Consider the following 19,896-nt stretch of genomic DNA (forward strand, 5'->3'; position numbering starts at 1 on the left):
AAGTAAATGTAGACCAACTATGAGTGATGGTCTTGGGAGATGTATCAGTTAGGACCAGGTTGGGCCGCACATAATAGAAAAATCCATAACAACATTGGCTTAAACAAGATAGATGTTTGTTTCTCACATAACATAAAGCTGGAGGTAGATAATTCAGAGCTTGCATGGGGTTATGGCAGATTTGATCTTTCAAAGATGGCTATAACAATATCTTCTGCTCTTCTTAAATTGTGATCTTGCCATTCCCCGTCCTCCTCCCCCAGAGGTAAATATGAGATCCTTCTCCTTGAACCTGGGCAAAACTTGTGATTGCTTCAACCAATAGAGAGTCAAAGTGACCCTATATATTTTCTGAGGCTAGGTCACAAATGGCTCTCTAACATTTGCTTGTTTCTGCTGCCGTGCTGTTGGAAGCCCAGGCCACATTGGGAGGCCACGTGTAGGTGTTCTGGCTTATAGCTGCAATCCGGATCACAGCCAAAACTGAGCATGAACCTTCACACATGAGTGAGGAAGTCCACAGATGAATCCATGAGAAACCTCAGCAAGAACTGCCTAGTTAAGCTTAGTTAACACTTAGAACCATGAGAGACAATTATAGTAAATAATTGCTGTTGTTTTATGCCACTAAATTATCATTCATCTGTTACTCAGAAATATGATTGGAATAGAGACTCAAGAAAGTTTTTGGTGACCCAGGCTCCTTTAAGCTCTCTGCTCTATGATCTCTAGCACATAACTCTCATCCTCATTTTTTTAACGTTTATTTATTTTTTTAAAAAAAATTAAATGTTTTTTATTTATTTTTGAAGGAGAGACAGAGCATGAGCAGGGGAGGAGCAGAGAGAGAGGGAGACATAGAATTTGAAGCAGGCTCCAGGCTCTAAGCTGTCAGCACAGAGCCCGATGTGGGGCTCAAACTCACGAACTGTGAGATCATGACCTGAGCCAAAGTCGGACGCTTAACCGACTGAGCCACTCAGGTGCCTCAATGTTTATTCATTTTTTGAGAGACAGAGTGCGATCAGGGGAGGGGCAGAGAGAGAGAGAGAGGACACAGAATCCGAAGCAGGCTCCAGGCTTTGAACTGACAGCCCAGAGCCCGATGTGGGGCTCAAACCCACGAACCATGAGATCATGACCTGAGCTGATGTCGGACGCTTAACCAACTGAGCCACCCAGGCGCCCCTCTCATCCTCATGTTTTAAGATGTTGCCAGAGCTCCAGTCACCCCATCTGTTTTCCAGGCAGCAGGATGGAGGTATGGAAGAAGAAGAGTGTGCTTCCGCCCTTTTAGGAAAATTCCTACAAGTCCTATACAGTATTTCTAGGTTTTAGTGGCTGGAATTTTGTTACATGGTCACTCTCAGCAGCAGGGAAAACTGAAAAAAATGAATCTTTTATTTTGGGTTGTAATGTACAAGCCCTAAAAATTGGGTTGTTTGAGGAGGAAGAACAGAATGGCTGTTGGATTCAACAACTGGTAGTTTTAAGGGCTTTCTCATGAGCCAAGTGCAGGAACTGTAATGCATAGAAAGCTGGCACTCTTTCACTGTGTTCTCAGTGACTTTGGCTGATGTTTAGATAACCTATGTGTTTAACTTTCACTGTAACTGGAACTTTAGTATGCTTATTTTGGTATTTTCTGCATTGGTATGGTAGCTGATAAGCAATATTTGATAAGTATCCTGTAAACTTCCTATTAAAATGTCACAAATAACCACAAAAAAGGTGGCAGCAAAGCTATAAACTGAGGAGGAAGCAAAAATACTTGAATCCAGCTAGACTATTATTCCTGCACATGGTTGGGATTCTGTTTTGAAAAGCATTCTATAGCTTCATGTACTCCATCCACCATCTGAACCAGAATATTATGGAGAAAGGAGAACATTTTGATGAAGGTCAGTGATCATCCCTGACTCTGGACTCTGAGTCCTTCCCGGTGAACGAATCAGGTAGCTGTTTTCATTTGCATAGGAATCATCTGCTGAACAAGAAATATCTGTGGCATGTCCCCCAAATCTCCCACACTTCCCCCAAGACTCCTCCTTTCTTATATCCATTAAGGGGTCCATATGCAGACTACAACTTCCAGAATTCTGAAATATACCTTGTAGGAGATCGTCGAGGATAGGTCATGAGTAACTGCATCCTGGGGTATCTCATTGCTTTAGGAAAGGCCCTTATGTAAAGGCAGAGCTGGGAAAAGGAAGAGAGGCCAGAACACCACCAGTTGGAGTGGGGTGGGTGTGGATCATTATGAACAAGTCTACACTGAAGGACTCAACATTTCTAGATGATTCCCCTAGATGAATGCCCATAGGTTCCATGGCTGGGCAGGAGGCTGGGCACACTATTCTCCCTTCCAGGTCTAAAACGTATCTAGTCCCAAATGCTCAGGGAGGTGATGAGGGAGTCTCTCATCCTCAAGCACTCTGTGGACAGAGAAAGAGCTGATTTCATTCAGAGAGCAGTAAACAAAGCTCCCCTTAGCTCAATCAGATAGAGGAAACTCAGAAAATCTTTACCAAACCGATAGCAAGTATTTATGTTTTTAAAGGGCAAAGACAAAACAAAGCCTCTGGGAGTAACGTAAGGCCATTAAAGATTCTGTCCAATCTGTTGCTGTCCCACGAGTACACCTACAGGCTGTGGGATGAGAACTGATGAAAACCCACAGTCACTGAAAGATTTTCAATCATCAAATATTCAATTATGTTCTCTATGTCCTATTTACTAGAGCGGAGAGGCAGACATTAAAAAAAATGGTTTGCCATAATAGGAATTGGTTTCAGTTTCACAGACTCTGTACTCTCCTAGTTGCATTTGTTTGCTAGTGTAATTTAGCTGTCCACTAGCAAGAAGCACAGACAATACCATGTACAAGTAGAAAACATTGAACATTTGCTTTGGGGCAACCTGGAGACAGAGTAACATAAAAAGAAAAAAAAAACAAAACAACTAACCACTCCACAATCTCCACTCATTGTCTTATAATCTTCTACCTTACCGTCTGTCTGTTATTCTCTCTGTCCATTTGTTGTTACTGTATACTACCTTTTAACATGGGTCAGTGGAGAATAACTGTTATAGAATTTGCTGCATTAGTATTCACTTTATATATGCCATTCAGACATTTTATTATGGATTGAATGTTTGTGTTCTCCCCAAATTCATATGTGGATGCCCTAATCCCCAAAGGCGATATTTGGAGGCCTTTGGGATGCAATTAGGGTTAGAATAGGTCTTGATGGTAGTACCTCATGATGGGATTAGTGGACTTATAAGAAGAGGAAGAGAGGCAGATCCCTCTCTCTATCTTTGCCATGTGAGGACACAGTAAGAAGGCAGCCACTTGTCAGCCAGGAAGAGAGCTCTCATCAGAAATTGAATTGGCTAGGACCCAGATCTTGAATTTTCTACTCTCCAGATCTGTGGGAAAATACATTTCTGTTGTTTGCCAGCCAGTTTATGGTATTTTGTTATGGTTGTCCAACCTAATATGGATTTCTATTTAAAATGGTGATCAGGAAGATGCAAATGATAGACAACATTTAGATTTGCACCATTTGTTGGACATTGTCTTAGATGGTTTAAGGGCTTTTAATTCCACAGCAACATTATGAGTTAGGTGTTATTAATAGGTCCCAATTGACAGATAAAGAGAGTTTAAAGTCACTGAACCAAGGCCCTATAGTTAGGAAGTAGTAGACCTGGGGCTTGAACCTAAGATTGTCCTTTTCCAATACTGGATATGGTACTTCAGTTCTGAAAATTGTCAGTTGATAATTGTAGCTACTGTGCATATTATGCTTTGTTTTGTAAAGTGTGTATCTATTTGCATCTGCTTATCACAGCATCCCCAGGAGTAGGTATTCTTGATTTTGGCCTCAAACATAGGTATCCTTGGGTCACATCTAGTGCTCTTTCCATGATGCCTGATTTGCCACTCCACATTGTAGCAGTGACTGTCAGTGCCCACACTGTCCTTTCATGTCTTATCGTGCCATTATAGGTTAACTGCATTCAATTCCCAGAACATATCTCAGTTGCTGAGTACCTTTCCTGGCTGCTGCAGCCAGTCTGCCACATGCCCAGCAGGTCTGAATTCCCAGGTATTAACACCTGTTTTCCCCTCAACCGATGACTGATGAGAGTTGCTATATAATTGCCCTCCCTCCCTCACCCTGGTGGCAAAATCCTAATGTGTGTCCTTCACAGGCTCTGGATTTTTCTCTCTTAGTTGGGGTTGAGCTCCAACTGCTCATAAGGGTAACTTGCTTGTGGACATGTCCCTTATTGCGTACCTTCTGTCCCTGTCTCCATTCTCATAGTGCTGTTTTCCCCCTCCTGTCAAATAAAGTACTTGCACTTGAGTTCCTTGTTTCAAATTTGGCTTCTGGAGGAGCCAATCTCGGGGAACTCTGCATTGGTGTGTGACAGTCATTATATGCTTTATCTGGCGCTTAAGGTCTTCATTATTTTATCCCGTCTCCCCAACCACATTGTAAACGGTGTGAACATACAGTTGTTCCTTCATGACACCTAGACCCTCGTGTGTTTGGGATTTAAGAAGGTTGTTAAGGACACTGAGCAGCCCATTGCATGGCTGCTGTGTGGGGCCTCCCGGGGCAGGGCTGGGCTCATGATGCAAACTCACTGTGGGCTGCTGTGGTGACTCATATAGTCCTAACTCATTCTGTCTCTCAGTAACATTTTATCTTGAGATGCTTAATAACCTTTTTGAGTCTAGGTTTGTCACCCATTAAAAACAGTGGCTGTCTTGAAAACAGCAGTGGCCTCACCCTGATTTTGAATTTTTCCTGGTGCTGAGTACTCCCAGGGAATTTCCCATAAACTTGTGTTTGGAAGTATATATGCTGTTTTTGACTTATTGGTTATTCCACACATGCTATGTGCTTTCCTTTTATATCTGTGTCACAGCTGTTATAGTTGTTTATTACATTAAACAAAGTTCATCTGAACTTCAGTTACAAGTTTGTGTTAGGATTACATTCAGATCAAAGTTCATCTTTGCGCTACTTACTAGGAAAAAAGAGGGTTTGTTAAGTTTGGTGTAGGTAAAAGTTTGTCTGGGAAATATTTATTTCCCTAAAAGAAGCTTTTCTTTTATTGTTTAAACAATTTCGCATATATTTATAAGGTAAACAGAAGCAGAGACTTGGCTTTTTTACACTAATAACAAGCCATTGTTTATTCATTGCTGCAGAACTTTTATTGAGTGATATTGGTGTTTGAATGAACACATGCACTGGCTAGGGTGCACGAAACATCTCCGGACTCATTTAGGTGTCACACTAGACTGCCCTGCTGGAATTTGGACTGTGGAGTGCCATTTAATCTATGTGTGTTCGCAGGGAGAGGAGAGAATTGGTTAAGCATGAAACTTCCCATCACATTCATGGGTGGTATGATGGACACTTTTTGAGTGGCGGCCCAGCTCCCAGTAATTCAACATGTTCTGATCCATGGGCATGGACTCCCAGCTGCCATCTGCCATGTCTGGTCCAATATGACCTTGCTTTCTTGGCAATAGCTTATTTTTCTCAGTGGTATCCTCTGAATGTAAATTGGGTCATTTATATTCTCTCTCTTGGAAATTTTAGAATTTTAAACCAAAAACAATGGACCTGAGATTCATTATGATTGAGTGATGTCAATGCCAGCCTTCCAAAGGAGTAGTTCTCAAGCCTGGCTATACATTGAGATCAGCTGGAGAGTTGTTAAGTATACTTATTCATGGGCCTCAGCTCCAGAGATTCTAATGTAATTTGTTTGAGTGGAGCCTTTGCATTGCTTTTGTTTCAAATCTACCCATGTTGGGGGGGAAAACTTCTTATTCTACCCTTGATTCTTTGGCTGGTCTAGTAGCCAAATTAACATAAGACAAATTAGCAAGAGGAAAACAAATTTAATTCACCACAAAGACAATGAGACTCAAGGACAAACTGGGCAAATGAGGCTTATATGCCATCCTGAGCTAAAGAGTGGGATAGGGGATCTGGTGCTTCAGCAGGGAGGTGGGCGATTCACAAGACCATAAGAAGAACAGATGTTTGGTAATTAGATGTTTGTCCTGCCGTACAGATAGGTCATTCAGTTAAAAAAAATTATTGTTGGTAATAACTCTTTCTGGTCAGTTCCCCTATCTAAATTCTTCAGCTAGTTTAAGGGAGAGGTAAAGATTTTTCTGGAATCTGCTGGGTCTTGATTATCTTCAACTCAAAATAGTCCACATACCAAAGTAACACATTTTGGGAAACTTGTTCTGAACCCCTTCACCCATGTGATTCTATTATGTACTCAAGGTCAAAAGTCAATGCGCTATTGGAAATTGCCGAAGAAGTCCCTGGAGAGGCATAAAATCCTTCCTGTGTCCTTCTAATAGATATTCTGTCTCTTTCTCTCTCTCTCTCTCCCTTCCCCTCCCTCCCTTCTTCCTTGTAGATGTCTCTGAATGTAGCCAGTGTTCACATTTATTCCTTACTACTAGAAGTATCATAATTATTATAGATTGAAGGGGAGCAGAATATACCACCCCAGAATATGTCTCTTTGGCATAAGGGTTATTTTAGGCTGATTGTTTTTTAAGAAACAGCAGACCCAGTAGAAGTTACCCTTTTGTAAGAGACGTTTACATGTATAAGGGGAGTCTCCATTTCTAAGGGTGTCTTTCTCTGTACCAGGAAGGTTGACCAAGTGTCTAGAAACTCTTATTGGTGGAGAAGGCTCTGAGGAATCTGCATAACAACTATATCCTTGTTTACTTTGCTCTCCTGGTAACCGCCCCAAAATGGCTCCCTAACCCCAACATCTTTTGTCGTTATGTGGAGATGTTATTTAAGGTGATGGCCTGGGCCATTTCAGAGATAACTCAGTTTTCCCAGGTATTTCTCCTGTATATAGGAAGCATACTTGTTACTATTCTTGTTATTTTACTTGTTTGGTTTTCTTCTTTTAATCTGTCTTTTTTATTACCAAGGTATCTCAGCCAAGCACCTAGAAGGGTAGAGGACAAATTATTTTTCCTTCCCCACTAGATGATATCAGTGTCAAGATTACCATCTTGGAATTTTTTGGTTCATAAAAGTATATCAGTTAGCCATATAACTCCCCATTTTGCCATTATGGATCTGGGCTTTTAAAAATCACTATTCTGTGTTTTCCAGTATTTTCCTAAAGGGTCCTTCATATTCCCCTTAAGATATGAATATTTGTTTTTTTTAGGGTTTCAGGCACTAATTCTATTTCCTTATTTTAGCTTCCTATTTTTATGTCTGCATAATTCTTGTCACACTGCCCAGATTGTAACTTTTGGGAGCAAATAATAAAGATAGAATGTCTTGAATTTGCATTGGGTGAACTGGAGTTTATATCTTTTCTCTTCACTCTCAGTAGCCCCAATGTGTGTGTATGTGTTACTGCATGTGTGTGAGCACATGTGTGCATGAGTATTTTAGTATATATGCAGTTGCACTCCTCACACTTTAATATATTATAAAATATTTACCTTTCTTCTTTTTCTGGCTGTCCTTCATTTTCCTTATTTGCTCCACATGATTCCAAAGAGATGAGAAACTTAATATGAGCATTTGTGTTGCTTACTGTCAGTCTGAAAAACAATTGCCAGTAGACTCTATTGGTTTGTATCATCAAACATACATATAGTTTCTCTCTCTCTCTCTCTCTCTCACTCTCTCTCTCATACACACACACACACACACACACACACACACACACACACACACACACACAATCAAATTTTAGTGTAACCAAATTGCCGAATATGTCTTTGGCATGGCTGCCTTGTCAGTGACCAGCTGAGACTTCTGATGCAGGACTCAGTATGTATATGCTCCCCAGCTGTACGGACCAGCTGGCAGATGGCACCATGCTGGCACAGGGGTACAGTTAGCCCCACCAGCATGCCATTCCACCCAGAAATAGAACCGGAGGGTTGATTTCTCCCTCCGCACTGTCAGCAGAAATGTCCTTTCAGAATCACTTAGGATAGTTTTGTGAGTATGAAGGAGATCCATTTATTAGCATAACTTATCTAGTAGCCTTATAGCCTTATTTAAGATTGGGAGAACCCAGCGATTTTTAATTGAAAATACTGGTTGTGAACTGCTATGAGATTTAATAATGTTATTTCTGCCTTAAAATTCCATTACCCAGGATTGAGCCAAAGTGCTTTTGTGAGTCACTTGGATTCATCTCCTAGCCAGCTGCACATTTGATTTTGAATTACTGTGCTGTCTTGGGTCCAAGAAAATGCCCACTGTTCTGACATCCTTTCTAGTTTCTGTTTTAAAGTGAGGAATGATAAACTGGGCTGGGGACCAAGAGATAATCAAAAGATAAATACAATCAAGAGATAAATATTTGGATTACATTTCTACCACAAGAGGTTGCTTGACATCTGATTTAACTACGTTGCGATTTGATGGTAATTCACTGAAAGATTGCTATACCATTCATCACTAAGCCACCCAAAGATATCCAGCCTTTAGGAGTTATTCCTTTAATACAAACAAACCAAATATACTCACGGCCCATCTCACCTGTACTTGGGAATCCTTGTATCTCTATGAGGTGGGGGCAGGGAGGTTAAACTTCCCAGTAGGTCTTCCTTTGGTTTCCTGCTTATGCTAAACTCCTACTTGCTGCCCTCCATCTGATTTCCTGGCCAGTAACTCCCTTTCTGTTTTTTCATCAATTCCATATATAGGACAATTTTGCCTTTGATTTTCTACCAATTTTCTCTTACCCAAGACAGTAAAACCTAAGACAGTCTATCTAGTAGACTTCTACTGAAAATTCGGAGGTAAGGAGTATGTGGGGGGCATGTGTGTATTATGGGCTCAATTGTTTCTCCCTCCACGTTCATATATTGAAGTCCTAATCTCTGTTACCTTAGAAAGTAACTGTATTGTAGGGTTTTTTCTCTTTTTTTTAAATTTTTTGTAATTTAACTTTATTTTTTATTTTTTAAAATTTACATCCAAATTAGTATATAGTGAAGCAATGATTTCAGGAGTAGATTCCTTAATACCCCTTACCCATTTAGCCCATCCCCCCTCCCACAACCCCTCCAGCAACCCTCAGTTTGTTCTACATATTTATGAGTCTCTTTTGTCTCCCTCCCTGTTTTTATATTATTTTTGTTTCCCTTTCCTTATGTTCATCTGTTTTGTGCCTTCAAGTCCTCATATGAGTGAAGTCATATGATTTTTGTCTTTCTCTGACTGACTAATTTCACTTAGCATAATACCCTCTAGTTCCATCCACATAGTTGCAAATGGCAAGATTTCATTCTTTTTGATTGCTGAGTAGTACTCCATTGTATATATATACCACTTCTTCTTTAGCCATTCATCCATTGATGGACATTTGGGCTCTTTCCATACTTTGGGTATTGTTGATAGTGCTGCTATAAACATGGTGGTGCATGTGTCCCTTCGAAACAGCACACCTGTATCCCTTGGATAAATGCCTAGTAGTGCAATTGCTGGGTTGTAGGGTAGTTCTAGTTTTAGTTTTTTGAGGAACCTCCATACTGTTTTCCAGAGTGGCTGCATCAGCTTGCATTGCTACCAACAACACAAAAGAGATCCTCTTTCTTGGCATCCTCGCCAACATCTGTTGTTGCTTGAGTTGTTAATGTTAGCCATTCTGACAGGTGTAAGGTGGTATCTCATTGTGGTTTTGGTTTGTATTTCCCTGATAATGAGTGATGTTGAGCATTTTTTCATGTGTCGGTTGGCCATCTGGATGTCTTCTTTGAAGAAGTGTCTATTCATGTCTTTTGCCCATTTCTTCACTGGATTATTTGTTTTTTGGGTGTTGAGTTTGACGAGTTCTTTGTAGATTTTGGATACTAACCCTTTATCTGACATGTCATTCACAAATATCTTCTCCCATTCTGTCGGTTGCCTTTTAGTTTTGCTGATTGTTTCCTTCGCTGTGCAGAAGCTTTTAATTTTGATGAGGTGCCAGTAGTTCATTTTTGCTTTTGTTTCCCTTGCCTCCGGAGTCATGTTGAGTAAGAAATTACTGAGGGCAAGCTCAAAGAGGGTTTTGCCTGCTTTCTCCTCGAGGATTTTGATGGCTTCCTGTCTTACATTGAGGTCTTTCATCCATTTAGAGTTTATTTTTGTGTATGGTGTAAGAAAATGGTCCAGATTCATTCTTCTGCATGTCGCTGTCCAGTTTTCCCAGCACCACTTGCTGAAGAGACTGTCTTTATTCCATTGGATATTCTTTCCTGCTTTGTCAAAGATTAGTTGGCCATACGTTTGTGGGTCCATTTCTGGGTTCTGTGTTTTGTTCCATTGATCTGAGTGTCTGTTCTTGTGCCAGTACCATACTGTCTTGATGATTACAGCTTTGTAGTATAGCTTGAAGTCTGGGATTGTGATGCCTCCTGCTTTGGTTTTCTTTTTCAAGATTGCTTTGACTATTCAGGGTCTTTTCTGGTTCCATACAAATTTTAGGATGATTTGTTCTAGCTCTGTGAAGAATGCTGCTTTTACTTTGATAGGGATTTCATTGAATATGTAGATTGCTTTGGGTAGTATTGACATTTTAACAATATTTGTTCTTCCTATCCAGGAGCATGGACTCTTTTTCCATTTCTTTGCGTCTTCTTCAGTTTCTTTAATAAGCTTTCTGTAGTTTTCATTGTATAAATTTTTCACCTCTTTGGTTAGATTTATTCCTAGGTATTTTATTGTTTTTGTGCAACTGTAAATGGGATCGATTCCTTGATTTTCTTTTGCTTCGTTGTTGGTGTATAGGAATGCAACGGATTTCTGTGCATTGATTTTATATCCTGCAGCTTTGCTGAATTCATGAATCAGTTCTAGCAGTTTTTTGGTGGAATCTTTTGGGTTTTCCATATAGAGTATCATGTCATCTGCGAAGAGTGAAAGTTTGACCTCTGAAGGTAGGGTTTTTAAAGAGGTAATTTAAGTTTACATGAGATCATTGGTGTGGGCCCTAATCTAGTATGATTGGTATCCTTTTTTTTTTAAGTTTATTTATTTTGAGAGAGAGAGCAAGTGTGTGTGTGAGTAGGGGAAGAGAAGGGAAGAGAGAGAATTGTAAGCAGCCTCCACACTCAGTGTGAGTTGACACTGGATTCTAAGACTGTGAGATCATGACCTGAGCCTAAATCAAGAGTCAGATGCTTAACCAACTGAGCCACCCACATGCCTCTGAAGAGTAGCCATCTTTAAAGATGTCTTGGCTTCCATCACCACTGAAGATTTCTCGCGGCCATCCTTTCCTCTTATGATCTTGTCTTTCTATTTTCATGTTGTCAGTACCTTTCTTTCTCTTTAGACCTTTTTATCTCTTCCTGATTCTACCTCTAAGGAGGAGAAAACTCTCAAATTTGTCCAAGAGAATGGAATTCTCAGGGAAGTTCAAGGCTAAGTGGGTGCTTGGGGTCCAGAGAGACCTGGCAGCTCTGCCACTTCGCAGCGGTGGGTGTTGGGTTGGTTGCTGAGGCTCTCCATTCCTCAGTGTCTGTATCTGTAAATTGGAGATGGTGATGACACTTACCTTACCAGAGTTCTTTTGATGGTTAAATGTAAAGCACTTAGCGGAGTACTGAGCTCAACAAATACAAGCTATTATTATCACCATCCCATCAAGTGGTACATTAGTAGGTGGAGAAAAAAGATGATAAATTGATGCAGGTGCCCAACCAGACTGTGTATAAATACTAAACAAGGTCACATTTCCTTTGATATACAAATGGGCCAGGCAGATCCTTCTCTTTGAGTTAGTACACCTCTTCCTTTATGAACTCTGCTGTCTTTACTCCTCAGTGCTCCTGTTCAGGCACTGTCAGGTTCTCTGAGGGCCTGATAGCACTAAAATGGATTCATACAAAGGAGCCACTGAGCAGGTATCTTGCTTGCCTATAGTATAGAGCTCAAGTTGTCCTCCTGGCTCACAGAAGATCCAGCCTAATTCATAGAGTAGGAGAACAAAAAGGAGTTTGGGGCAGGAATCTTAGTTAATAATAATGTCTGCATGTGTATGTGTGCGTATTTCTTGGGGACACAGAGATCTAACCCTTGTCACCTTTACTACAACCAATAGAATTGTTGCTGTTAATTGAGGCACAAGTAGAAACAGCATATGCTCTTAAAACTGCTGGCATGAGCTCATTGCAAGATCGGCCAGCCTGCAATGTTGGCACCCCCATGCATGCCTTTGTAACCCAAAAGCAGTTAGAGACACTGTCTGTAAGAGGCCAGCAGCCAGAGTACCCCCAAAGATGTATAATCCTAGAGAACTGACACTTTAGGCACCCAGTGCAAGAAGATTCCCAAATGACACGAGTGTGTGGCCATTAGGGATACAAGTTGTACAACATAGTCAATACATTCTGGCATCAAAACTTGATTTCATCCCCTTTGAAAGCTTTCCCTTTTATGTGTTGTTAATGAAAGACATTGAGGAGAAAGTACTGTTCAAACCTTGACTTTTTGTCTAATATGAACCCTTACAATTTCTCACACAGAGCTTTTAGGGGGTAGTTATTAATTACACACATTATAGATTATACAATCAATATGCCTGAATTCCTCTAAATTATCCCATAATTTGATCACAGAGTACCTCAGTTAACAAGGCAGAAATAACTTTTAAATGATGCCTAATTACCACCCTAACCACCAGATGTCAGTTTTTAAATGCAGGTCACAGATCAAAAGGCATTTTTTACAATTGTAGGGGAGGGAATGGTGGCTGGTGAAAGAAGTTCAGCAGTCACGGTACATGACTTCCTGGGGAGTGTGTTTGGGAATTCAGGCAGTGGTGGGAAATTCATTTCCATTTGAACAGTGCTGACTGGATGATGGAGTTTTGTGTGTGTGTTCATGTTATAGAAATGTTACAGGGTGATCCTGACCAGCGTGTGCCTGGACCCCAGAAACTATCAGAAGGGCCCCAGATAGATGCTGTGTTGAACTGAATATCCTGTAGTGGTGATGTTTTGTAGGTGACAGAGGTGGATGTGTGGTATATGTGAAGGGTGGGAGGTCAGCGAGGAGTCTCTCTTGATCTCTCCAAGCAGCACATCACACACAGTAGCCAGCAACCCAGGGGCTGCATAACTTTGAATACAGCCCCTCAATCCAATCTCCAGATAAAAGCCTGCCTCTGTGTTACTACTTCTCAAACATGCCTGGATATTTACATTTCAGTGGCTAACAAGCAATGCCATTGTTTTCATTGTCAAAATTCTATTTAATCAATAGACAATATAAAATTTGAAACTCTGTATCTTTCTCCAACTGAAGATGCCCCTCTCTCTATGAGATCAGTAAAGCTATTTTCATTTGTATGAAAGAAGATGTAGCCTTGCCATAAATGTTTTTGTTTTTCTAAATTGGCCCTCATATAGAAATTGAGGTACAGCCTGATTTCTTGACTTCCTGCCTTTCAGGCTCATGGGGATGCTAAGAGCCACTGCATTTCAAAGAGGCAGGGTAGTGTGGTAAAGGCATTGTGCTCTTTGAACTTACAGAGTATTGTGTTTTCAGAGATTTACTGCCTTTTTTTTTTTTTTTTTTTAACTATGGGCAGGGTAAGCTGAAGGTTAAATGTGGTTTATGACACCTCTTTCCTGGAGTTATTGTGAGGATGATATGAAATACTGTAACTTAAGTGCTGGCCCTTGGTAGGTCGCGGTACCCTGCAGCTATCACCCCATCAAGCATCATCATCAACGTCGTCCATCATTATAACTGTCTTATCTACTCATAGTTTCATAAACATATGAAACCAATTCCTGACCTGCAGTGTTTGCATATCCGCTCCCCCCCCCCCCCGCCCCATTTTGTTCCGTCTTCTAAGTCATACCTGTTCTCCTAGGTGGGGCTTGAATCTAATCTTCCCCTCACCTCACTATTCCTGCTTAGGATACTCCTCCTTTGTTCCATTCTGTGGTTGCTTTGCTACTGTTTGTAGCTGTGTCTTCTAATATTTTCTTATATCTGCCTTTTCTCCCCACTGAAGGTTCTGGAAAGCAAGAACTTGCTTCACCTTTGTGTGAGTCTTGTCAGTTCTGTACCAAGTAGAGTCCATACCAAGAGGTCAATACTTACTTGAATGATGAATAAAAACATGCACATTGTTAAGTATATTCACTTGGTCATATCAGTGGATATAGATTAAAACACACAGAATGACATAGCTGGGGAGAAACCTTTGAACTTATCTAGTTCATCTTTTATTTAATAGGTAGGGAAACTAAGATCCAACTAAGATCCAACACTTAACTGTGTTCTTGTTGCCTGAACTGTATCATGCTCTGAAAGTATATAGGAGTTTTTGGGGTGCCTGGGTGGCTCAGTTGGTTGGGCATCTGACTTCGGCTCCGGTCATGATCTCACAGCTCATGGGCTCAAGCCCCCTATCAGTCTCTGTGCTGACAGCTCAGAGCCTGGTGCCTGCTTTGGATTCTGTGTCTCCCTCCCTTTCTGCCCCTCCCCAACTTGTTCTCCCTCCCCCCCCCCCAATATAAATAAACATTAAAAACCATTTGAAAGTATACAGAAGTTTTATGTCATAATAAACCTAAACATGTAACATTTCTGTTGAAGCATATTGGATTCTTTGTATGTGGACTGCCAGAAAAATGTCTCTTTAAAAAAAAATATTTCAAGGATTCTTTTTTTTTTTAAATCAAGAATATTCAGCATACTGATATATATGTTCACAGACAGGACCACTATATATCCATGTGCTTATTAGCATGGGAACTTTTAGCTGCCTGCCTCACCTTCATTCTCTCCTTTATTTTTTCTAATAAACATGGACTTTGTGTAGGTCTACTTTCCTCCTTCATGTAGCCCATGGGATTCAGAGGAAGCTGACTCCATTTTGCTTTAGGGAAGGATCATGATTAAGACTTTAAACCAATCAGATTAATCTTGGAGTCAGCCAGTTTAAGAATGGACATGTGGGGGCGCCTGGGTGGCTCAGTCGGTTAAGTGGCCGACTTTGGCTCAGGTCATGATCTCGCGGTCCGTGAATTCGAGCCCCACTTCGGGCTCTGTGCTGACAGCTCAGAGCCTGGAGCCTGTTTCAGATTCTGTGTCTCCCTCTCTCTGACCCTCCCCCATTCATGTTCTGTCTCTCTCTGTCTCAAAAATAAATAAACGTTAAAAAAAAAAAAAAAAGAATGGACGTGTCAGTATTTCAACCAATGAGCCAAGAGAAATGGTTTTTCAGAGCTTTATTGGAAAAATCCTTCTCTCCCTGCTAGGATCCTTCTGAGAACCATTCTCTCTCTCCCACTGAATGTGAATAGCATGCCATGTGGCCCAGATTTCTACTGGAAGCATCCTAAAGCTCTAAAAGGAACTAGCCTTGAGATAAAACAACATTGTGGACGACAGGGCATAATGCAACGTGGGCTCTTTGTGATGTTGTCCAGCTGCAAGTCAGCAACCATACTACCTAGTGAGGCAAGCTGTATACCTAACAAAATTGGTGCATTTCAGAGATGGGCCAAGGCTTCGGCAGGAATGGCCACTCCTGCTGGGGCAGAGCATCGCCAGCCCCTCCCCCAGGAGACCGTTGCAGTTGGCCAGTCCCACCGATGGCAACCATGTGTCACCAAAAAGCTGTGATAAAAAAAAAATGCCCGTATGCCCGAGAAAATGCAACAGGACCTGGCGGAGCGTACTACTCAGGCGTTGGAGAAATAGGACATAGAGAAGGCTATTGCGGCCCTTATGAAGGAGTTTGATGAGAAGTACAAACCCACCTGTTACTGCATTGTAGGGAGGAACTTAAGTAGTTCTGTGACACATGAAACCAAACACTTCATCTACTTTTACCTGGGCCAGGTGGCCATTTGTTCTGTTTAAATCTAGTTAAAGGCATGGACTATGCCCATGGGTTTGTCCACAAACCCAGTGATCCATCCCAAAACAAGGACTAAAAGCCTAAATTTCAAGCACTGATGTCTTCGGCCTTGCTGAATGACAATGGCTCAATCTTTGAACCTTTATTGTATTTTGTACAGGGCATTTTCTGTACGGATTATTGTGGCTATAGAACAGCGAAACAGCTTGCTTTTGTATTTATTTTCTATTCCATACCTTTCTGCTCCTTGTTTTTTCTCCTCAAAATCCATTCCTTTCAAAAAAAATCTCTTGGCAGAAGCAAAACAAAACAACGGAAACTGGTGCATTTCGGCTGTGGGGGAAAGCCCTGCCTTGGTTAGATTGTAAAGATGAAGTCGGTGGGACTCAGTTAGATGTTGCAATGTCTAAAGTCTGCCAGTAGGTGGCAGTCATGCCCTATAAACATTAGAGACAGGAGCCGGACTGGCACTTAGAGCTTACAATGAGACTTAAGTTCTTTGATTTTATAATGCTAGAGCTTCCTATGCTATCTAATTATCTCTGTCGAATGGGTTGGGTGTATGAAAAGCTTAATCAGTACAATTTGAAATACAGGTAATGTGGCTGTGTCATTCTCAGTGACAATGTACACAACTTTTATTTTAAGGTAGTCCTGAGAGCGTGGCACATTTTGTTGGAGCCTATGGATTATATTTATATTCATGATGAACAATTGACTGCGTGATGAAAATAGGCTTATGGAAGTGCAGCATTCTGTTAAATTACATGGTCAGAACACACTTAGAGCTAAGAATCTAATAAAGGTTTTCACAGAGGAAAATGCGATTGAAAAATAAAACCCATGCCTAGAAATTGATATGCCTTTTAATCAGGCTTGCAAAGTTGTTCTTATAATTTGCACAGAATCGTTGCTACCTTAAGGGAGGGAGAACATTGCAATAGGCTGCATATACAAAAAAAAAAAAAAAAAAAAGAAAGGAGGACATATACCCATTTCCAGCCTTAAAGACCTACCCCAACCCTACTATCATCCTTGTCAGTTGTCTTTCAAAATTAGATTGAGGGGTTAAAACATGTAAATTTGTAGCACAGGGCATCATTCTGTCCTTCAAACCACACTGTTTTTTTGCGGGAAGGGACTGAGACCCAGTGTTGGATGAAACATGAGATGTAGTGGAGAACAGAATTTTAAAGGGTGTGTCTATGTCCTGTTGTTTTACTGTTGTTTAAAGGTGAGCCACTGGGCCCTCAAAGGCTTCCTTGTCACTCGCTAATACACTTGGTAGTCTGTAAGCCTACTGCATTTGCTGGGAATTTTATTTGCTTTCTGTCAGATTTACTGTCTGAATGGCAAGGCAACATCTTATTTTAAAAGCCTCAAATCCCTTGTTGTTGCATTGTTAAGAAACTATCAGTCAATTAGTATTCATAAAAGACATCTTGCTGATGTCTGCAGCGGCCAACGAATGTGTGACTCAGTTACTTTTATGCTGAAGACTTGAGGATTCTAGTGCTTTCTCCTCTAGATCTAATTTGGAAAAAAGTTGTATTTCAGGAAGTTGCTAGACTTTTGTAAAGGAAATACCAACAATAGCACATGACTTTCAACAGCTAGCCTAGCATTTTGCTATTGTATTACCCTGAAGTTAGTGTGGGGACATTCGTTTTTGTTTACTTTCTTTCCCTCTCTGTGTGTGCCTGTTAGTATCAGTAATAATACACCAGCATCTTCCTGAATTAAATTTCATTTATGCAGTTAAACCCTGTTCTTCACCTTTTTTCTTTGAGGATGGCAGGAAGTTGAGGATGCTTCAGACTCCAAAAGGACTCTGAGTCTCTCTTCTCAGATCCTGTCTGTGAAGTTCAGCAGCTCATTTGTAGCTTGTGGTTCGTTCTTAAATGGGGTTTAATCCAACTGCTTATTATGCTGAGTTCTTCTAAACAAAACCATGTCTAGTGCTTTCCATTTCCAACTTAACTAAATCTTAGAGTTAAAAAAGTCCAGAATTGCACGTGATATTTTTTATAGCCCTGCATATGTTTTTCTTTTGCCGAGAAACCAAACCTAAAACTACAGAAACCAATGAACTAGTAATGACAATCTGTCTTTAAGTGGGATAAGATGGGAGGGAGCTAGCTTTGGTAAAATTTTCTACAGAAAAACAAAAATCTTTGATTTTGGCTTAGCGATAGTATTGAAGATTTTAACCTAATGATATATGGGTAAGAAATCTCCTTCAGAGCATACGAAAACTGTCAATTTAGAATCTTCGTGTAAGCCAATTGGTGCCGATCCCAGGAATCTGTCTGTAAATGCTAGGGACAGGTTTCCTCCAAACTGTCTAGGTAAAAAGTAGGTCAAGGTGGGATGGTCTTTGGTAGAGCCCAGTCGAGAGACTAAAGATGCATTGCTTGTGCAACATGGTATTTCAATAGAGTGACAGCTGAAAAGTGAAGTTCCTACTCCCTGTCTTTACTAGGCGAATCTTTATTGGAATGGCAAGGTGGAGGAAAAAAAATCAACATTGTTTATAGCTCAAAAGAAAAGCTTTTACAAAACCATGGGAAAGTGGGAACTCAGTGCAGCTTTCTCAAGTGTCTGAGAGAAGACAGCATGGCTCACTGCTTCCAAATTAGATCACAAATTTTCTGGCTGATGGCAGCATCTTAGTGCTCACCCTAAAGGCAGAGATCTGAACAAATTACATTTTAATATCTTAGGTTCATTTATCCCCGCTGAGATCACACGGAAGCAAAGAAATACACATACATGGAAATCCAATAGGCCCAAGGGACTTAGCAGCGGTGCTGTACATGAAAAGAGGGGAGCAGTTAGAGTAAAATTAAACCTCTCTGCCTCTGCAGCAAATGCTATGCCCTGCTTAACACATGTCATCACTCTGATGGAGGACACCCCTCTTGGATAAAGGGGCATGATGGATTTAAGAACCAAACTTTGTTCATTGGAATGTTCATGTGGTGAAGTGCTTAACCCTCACTTTGTTTTTTTTTTCTATATGTGGAAAAATGCTGATGTTGGTAGAAAGCTCAAATGAGATGTTTTTGTGAGCATGTCACAACTTTAGAGGATAAAAGTAGGAAAAGGTCAGGTAAGCTATGACTAGACTGGGGAAGATTTTGTATGCCAGGCTAAGGAGTTCCATCTTTATTCAATAGATGTGGGGAATCACCCGAAGTTTTTTTTTTAATGTTTGTTTATTTTTGAGAAAGAACAAGAGGGGGAGGTGCGGAGAGAGAGGGGGACCGAAGATCCGAGGCCGGCTTTGCATGACAGCAGCGAGCCCTATGTGGGGCTGGAACTCACAAACCGAGAATAATGACTTGGGCCGAAGTTGACCCTCAACCAACTGAGCCACTCAGGCGCCCCTCACAGGATGTTGTTTTATTAAAAAAAAAATTTTTTTTAATGTTTATTTCTGAGAGAGAGAGAGAGACAGACAGAGACAGAGGCAGAGCATGAGCAGGGAAGGGGCAGAGACAGATGGAGACACAGAATTCCAAGCAGGCTCCAGTCTCTGAGCTGTCAGCGCAAAGCCTGATGCGGGGCTTGAACTCATGAGCCGTGAGATCATGACCTGAGCTGAAGTTGGATGATGAACTGACTGAGCCATCCAGGTGCCCCACAGGAAGTTTTTGAGAGTGGAAATATATGGTTGGCAAAAAGGAGGCAGATCATTTAAGATACTGTTGCAGTGCTTGAGGCAAAGAAGTAGGAACTAGAAGGATAATAAAGATAGGAATGGAGATAAGAAAACTGATGAAAGTCTGGTCATAGTGTGCATGGTTGGCAACTGCTTTGGCACAGCAAATACAAAGAGAAAGGAATTACAAGTTTGAGACTGGGTCATTATCACACTTGGGGTACTGCCGATAGAGATACGATCTCTAGGAATAGAAGCAGGCTTAGGAGGGGAGGAGAATTCAGTTGGAGTGTGAGGGTCTTGTGGGAGAGCCATAA

The 19,896-nt window shown here is 41.0% G+C and overlaps 1 pseudogene; it reads left to right on the plus strand.

The window, feature by feature from the left end:
- Positions 1 to 15,353: 15,353 nt before the first annotated feature.
- On the plus strand, positions 15,354 to 16,292 carry LOC106973867 (dynein light chain 1, cytoplasmic-like; annotated as a pseudogene).
- The last annotated feature ends 3,604 nt before the right edge of the window (positions 16,293 to 19,896 follow it).

The sequence above is a fragment of the Acinonyx jubatus genome, chromosome C2, assembly GCF_027475565.1.
Source record: "Acinonyx jubatus isolate Ajub_Pintada_27869175 chromosome C2, VMU_Ajub_asm_v1.0, whole genome shotgun sequence".
NCBI lineage: Eukaryota > Metazoa > Chordata > Mammalia > Carnivora > Felidae > Acinonyx > Acinonyx jubatus.